Genomic DNA, 7,082 nt, shown 5'->3' with positions numbered 1-7,082 from the left:
TTTGGCTGAAGAAATTCCTCCGCATCTCAATTGTAAAGGGTCATTCCTTCATTTGAAGGCTGTGCCCTCTGGCCCTGGTTTCTCCTACTATTGGAAACATCCTCTCCATGTCCACCCTAGCCAGGCCTGAAAATATCCTATAAGTTTCAAAGAGATTCTGCCTCTCATCCTTCTAAACTCCATCGACTACAGAGTCCTCAACTGTTCCTCAAATGACCAGCCCTTCATCCCCAGGATCATTTTTGTGAAGCTCCCCAAGAGTCAGAACGGCTCACAATATTCAAAATGCATCTGACCAAAGCTTTATACTGCCTCAGTAGTACATCTCTGTTCTTTAGGTAAAAACAATGACTGCAGATGCTGGAAATCAGATTCTGGAGTAGAGTGGGGCTGGAAAAGCACAGCAGTTCAGGCAGCATCCAAGGAGCAGTAAAATCGACGTTTCGGGCAAAAGCCCTTTATTCTCTTTAAACAAATGCTAACAATGCATTTGTCTTCCTAACTGTCAACTGAACCTGCATATTATTCTTCATAAAATCCAAAACTAGGACTCCTAAGTCCTATCATGCTTCATATTTCCGGACCCTTTCCCCATTTAGAAATTAGTCTGTGCCTCGATTCTTCCTACCAAAGTGTATTACCTGACACTTTGCCACATAATATTTCATTTGCCACTCTCTTATGCTATTCAATTCCTTCTACAGCCTTCCCGCTTCCTCAACACTACCTATCCATTCACCTATCTTTATGACATCTGCAAACTTAGCAATGCCCTCATTTCCTCTGTCCAGATTGTGAATGTACACCGACGCTTATGGAACTCCACTAGACACTGACTGCCATCCTGAAAATTACCCTTTTTTCACCACTCTGCTTTCTTGCCAGTAAGTCAGTTCTCTACCCAAGCCAGTAACTTGCCCCTAACAGCATGGGCTCTTATTTAGCAGCCTTCTGTGTGGCACCTTGTCAACAACCTTTTGGAAATTCAAATAGATCATGCTCATGGGTTCTCCTTTGCTTAAGTTGCTTGTCATACGAGGAACAGTTGAGGACACAGGGTTTAGAGTTTAGAAGGATGAGGGGCAAAATCTCAATAAAACTTATTATTTACCTCATTAAATAATTCTAACAGATTTGTCAGGCATGACTTCCCCATGATAAAGCTGTGCTGAAGGAAAAAAAAGCTTCACAAATTTGTGTCTCATCCTTGTGTAGAAGCTATGCCACATTGTCCAATTTTAGTATAAGTTGGAGTTGGTGTAAGAGAATTGTTTCATACTATCAACAGGAAGGAGGTTACAGACTTTACATTAACAATTAGATTAGATACCCTACAGTGTGGAAACAGGCCCTTCAGCCCAACCAGTCCACACAGACCCTCTGAAGAGTAACTCACCCAGACCCATTTGCCTCTGACTAATGCACCTAACACTATAGGTAATTTACCATGGCCAATTCACCTGACCTGCACATCTTTGGACTGTGGGAGGAAACTGGAGCACCCAGAAGAAACCCACACAGACAGTCACCCAAGGCTGGAATCGAACCCGGGTCCCTGGCACTGTTAGGTAGCAGAGCTAACCACTGAGCCACCATCCAATGTAGAAATGCTTTTCATTCCTATCATCATTGAAGAAAATTCAAAAGGTAATTTTCAGCAATTTATCAGGAGAAACAGATAGTGGGAACAAGAAGGAGCAATATAACTCGAGCTCATAAGTCCAAGAGCCATATTTCAAATTTTCATCTGTCAAGCAGAATTATTTATATCAGAGACAAAGACTAATTCAGCCGCAGTTCTGTAAAAATGTCTAATTCATCAGTAAGACAACAGAGGTTGAATGAAGATGTACAAACTAATCAACACATTGAATAAGGATTGTATGTTCTTGATTGCGGATGTTTCAGTGGACTGAGAGTAATATTTTGCCTGAACAAAATGAGAATTAGCTGCATCACCAGCATGGATATCAGATCAAATTCCATCCAGTTGGGAGTTACTTATTTAGGCTCTCAGATTCAGCACAGAAAGGAGGATCGGGGGTGCTAATAATGCAGAGGTATTGCTCCTATCTTTGGGACAGGAGCCCTGTGTTCAAGTCCCAATCACTCCAGTGGCGCTTAGTAACATCCCTGAACAAATTGATTAGAACAATATCTACTGAAACAAATATTGAACTGACAAGAAACAAGGACAAATTTTGGTTTGGGGTCCTGTAGTGCAGTTGTAGTATGTCCCTACCTCTGGCCAGGAAAGCAGTGTTCATGATGTGTGTGGTAATATTTCTGAGAAGGTTGATTAGAAAATATTTATAGATTATAAGGGTTTTCAAACATTCAGCAACAATGGCACTAGCACCAAACACAAGTCACCACAGATGGTACCACAACACATGACACTAATCACTGCATTAAAATACTGACTTCACAACCTTTGGTTTTAGGAGATGGAGCAACCAGGAATGGGAACGTTTCTCTGTGTTCTCTGTAACAACTGTTGATTGTAATGTTAATGCAATGGTAGTGCCATCTTATGCAATGTACTTGGTTCTTCAATAGGCAACAGAATTATTCTTTATTATCACTAAGTTGTTTTCCTTAATGTGCACAATCAATTGATGCACTTCGTAAAATAGATACACAAGATGTGAATAAAGATAGGGTAATTTGGAGGCTGAGTCCACAGAGCCACCCAGTGGCTGGAGACTGCAACTATGATGTGGCAGTTGATCATGTGAAATTTAATGGAAAATGTTGACTTTGTAATTTTCCATAACAAATACCTACAGAACCAAAAGCTGCTGCAATGCAAGGTATAATTTATTGACAAGAAGCAACTTGCAAGAATGTAAATTATATAGCAGTGAATTCCCATGGAATTTCACACAGGAACTTAATTTTCAGCTGAACAGGATGGATCAAGGCATATTAACACTTATAAATTCTGTAAGAATTACAGCTAAATATCAGGATTTGGAGTAACTTGGGAACCAGACTGGTGGAGTTGATTTTGGGCACAGAAGCTTCTCTGCATGGTAGTTTTAAAGAGTGGAAATCTCAATAGAGGCTCCAAACACCACCACTGGTAGGTGTGGGTACTACAAACAACAAGTTAATTAGGCCATTCCCAGTTCCCATTGGAAAGAAATTCATACATTCATGTAATAACTCGAAGAAAAACAAAATTAGAGGCGCAATATGAGCACCTGTACTTAAAACAATACCAGTAGAAATTGTCCATAGCATAGTTGATGTTTCATAGAAAAATTACTGTTTATGTATAAATGATGAGAAACATTACAGGACTAGCCAGATAACTTGGATGTAGAGTTGCATTAAAAATCTAAATGAGCTCTGAGTGAATCTTGAATAGGCATAACATAAGACATAAGAGAAGTAGGCCATTCAGTCCCATTGAGTCTGCTTCATCATTCAATCAGACCATGGCTGATCTGATAACCCATCATACTTGGGATCAGTCTAGTGAACTTTCTATAGACCTCAGAATCTGATGGTTCTAAAAAGAGTACTACCCATTCACCCACCATCTGGAAAATCGATTTAGAATAACTAGGTGGCTTTTTTGACAGTCTTGAATGTGATGGGCCAAAGGTCCTTTTTCTGCACTGTAGATCTTTATGACTCTTATTTCTGCAGCTATATCGTCAGGTCCAGGAGATATACCGCCTTTAGTTTCTCTTCTACTTTTATTCTAGTGATAGTTATAATATTTATACACTTTTAAGTACAATCCAATTCTCTGTATTACTTTTTTTTCAAGTTCCCATCTCTATACAGTACTGGGGAAATCAAGACAAATTACTGGAAATAATTTGATTATTAGAATTAATTAATTAGTTTATTGTCAGTAGAAGTGCTTGGCTGTATATCATTTGTAACTATCCAGTTTAATCATATATGTTCCTTGAAAGTTTTGAATATGATATTTAATAAAGCAAAAGGTTGTGCAATACCCCCCATATAAGGCATTTCAAAATTGATTGACAGATTCACAAGTGACCTTTTATCAAGGCAACAGTCATCTAATTTATTTAATATTTGATATTTCTAAATGTTAGACTCTATATGTTGGCTTTTATCCTAAACTCATTAAAACTCACTGCTCTGCCCAAAACATTTAAAACTTCTGGACTAATCCTCCAACATCCAGTTATTAGAATTCTCAAGAGAGCTTTAACACAAACATTTGATTTAAAATTTGCATTCTTACATTCAAATCCCTCCATGACCTGTTCCTTCTTTATCTCTGTAATCTCATCTAGCCTTAAACTCTTTCAAAGGTCTGTGCTCCTCCCACCTGAGCTTTCAATCATTTCACTGTTGGTGCTTTGCCTTTCATTGCATAAACCCCAAGACTAGGAACTCCCTGCCTACACCTTTCTGTTTTTCTAACCCACCCAATTACAAGAATAAGATGTTACAGATATGTGATTAATTAGAAGTCAAGAAAGAAGAAAGGTCCCTGGACTCAAAATGTCAAAATGTTTTCCCTCTGCAGATGATGTCAGACCTTCTGGGTTCCTCCAGCAATTTCTATTTTTGTTTGTAAAGAAAGGAACTAATTTAAGAAACTTGCTATCAGAATCGATGCACAGGTAAATGATGAACATAAGAATCAGGAGGAGGAAGACATTTGGCTTTTTGAGCCTGCTCCACCATTCAATAAGATTGTGGCTCAAATAACTCAGGCTAACAAACTACTGAAACTGCACACAAGGAGACTAGCAACCTGGATGTAGGTTTGCTCACAGAGCTGGAAGGTTCGTTTTCAGATGTTTCATCACCATACTAGGTAACATTTTCAGTGAGCCTCTGAAAGAAACACTGGGAGTGTAGCCTGCTTTCTATTTATATGTTTGAGTTTCCTTCCATCATTTCTTATGGTGATGTCATTTCCTGTTCTTTTTCTCTGGGGGTGGTAAATGGGATCCAAGTCAATGTGTTTGTTGATAGAGTTCCAGTTGGAATGCTATGCTTCTAGGAATTCTTGTGCATGTCTCTGTTTGGCTTGTCCTAGGATGGATGTGTTGTCCCAGTCAAAGTGGTGTCTTTCCTCATCCGTATGTAAGGATACTAGTGAGAATGGGTTTGTGGCTAGTTGATGTTTACGTATCCTGGTCATCACCTACATCACCAACTCAAGGAAACTCAAACATATAAACAGAAAGCGGGCGTCACCACCAGTGCTTCATTTCGGAGGCTCACTGAAGAATGTTACCTAGTATGGTGATGAAACGTCTGAAAATGAACCTTCCAGCTCAGCGAGCAAACCGACATCCAGAACCTCAACCTGAGCCACAAATCTTCTCAATGTTTGCTAAGACGAGCAACCACCAGAGACCTCATTAAGCTGGGAGGCACCAATACAGACAGATGTTCCCTCCAACTCTTTCTGATGATATGACAATCTTTGGTAATAATCAGAAACAAAAAAACAGAAGTTGTTGGAAAATCTCAGAATGTCTGGCAGCATCTGTGAAGAGAAATCAAGTTAACATTTTGGGTCCGGTGACCCTTCCTTTGAATTGATGGTAGCGTGGAAAATGTTGGCTTATGTGTAAATAAACTGATATTTTCCTAGCTACCACCAATTCCGAGGAAGGGTTATTGGACCTGAAAACTTTGATTTCTCTTCACAGATGCTGCCAAATCTGCTGAGCTTTTCCAACCCCCAACTTGGTTTTGTTTCTGATTTACAGCATTTGCAGTTCTTTTAGTTTTTATTGGTAATAATCATTTTTCACAATCTAAACTGTCATGAACACATACAAGGTGCCTGTGCTAAGAATTTGTCCACATGTTCTAGCATGTATGGGTGTACATGTGGTCCCCTTTTAAATTGATTCCATTTTAAATAACCAGAAATGAAGCTTTAATCCAAAAATGATTAGTCAGTTTATTGTAAAACACTAGGATACAGTGAGATCTGCAGATGCTGGAGATCAGAGTTGAGAGTGTGTTGCTGGAAAGGCACAGCAGGTCAGGCAGCATCTGAGGAGCAGGAAAAATCGACATTTCAGGCTGGAGCCCTTCATCAGGAATGAGGCTGGGAGCTTGAGGGTGGAGAGATGAATGAGAGGGGGTGGGGATGGGGAGAAGGTGGTTGAGAGTGCAATAGGTGAGTGTGGGTGATGGTCAAGGTGATAGGTCGGAGAGGAGGATGGAACGAATAGGTGGGAAGGAAGATTGGCAGGTAGGACAGGTCATGAGGGTGATGCTGAGCTGGAAGTTTGGAACTGGGGTAAGGTGGGGAGAGGGGAAATGAGGAAACTGGTGAAATCCACATTGATGCCCTGGGGCTGAAGGGTCCCAAGGCAGAAGATAAGGCATTCTTCCTCCAGGCGTCGGGTGGTGAGGGAGTGGCAGTGGAGGAGACACAAGACGTTAGTGTCCTCGGCAGAGTGTGAGGGGGAGTTGAAATTGAAATGTTCGGCCACAGGGTGGTGGGGTTGATTGGTGCGGGTATCCCAGCGATGTTCTCTAAAGCGCTTTGTGAGGAGGTGTCCAATGTAGAGGAGACTGCCTCGGGAGCAACGGATACAATAAATGACGTGTGGAACACATATTGCAAAACACTGCTTACTACTAACAAAATATCTGCAAGGATGAAATGCAGATAAGGATAATCAAAACTTATAAAGTTGACATTTCAGTTCCTTAGGATATTGCTGCAGGCCTGCAACTTGCAGTTGGAGAGCTGATTGTCTGGAGTGAAGGGTTGGAGTTGAAAATGAACTGTGATTATATCTATGGTCAAATAGTGTTGAGTTTTTATTTGTGGGTGGACACAGCAGGTTAAGCACCAATTTCTACCCTTACTTCTTCAATGACCTCAGTTGTATTTTCATCCAAAAGTAGTAATTTATTTCGTTTAAATACTAGAAAGATTGAAAGTATTTATCTCTTTTTAATTCATCCAGTATATTCACAAGTTTGATGTTCTAACTTTATTCCTTTAGTTTTCTACTTTAATACTAAGACGACTGTAGTGCTGAACTGTATAACTTACTTTATTTTCTGCAACTAAGATTTTGTACCTAGGTACTTTAGAACCAAGATGG

Source organism: Chiloscyllium plagiosum, chromosome 26 (assembly GCF_004010195.1).
Source record: "Chiloscyllium plagiosum isolate BGI_BamShark_2017 chromosome 26, ASM401019v2, whole genome shotgun sequence".
Classification (NCBI taxonomy): domain Eukaryota; kingdom Metazoa; phylum Chordata; class Chondrichthyes; order Orectolobiformes; family Hemiscylliidae; genus Chiloscyllium; species Chiloscyllium plagiosum.
The sequence above is the reverse complement of the archived record's forward strand: the minus strand, read 5'-3'. Positions refer to the sequence as shown.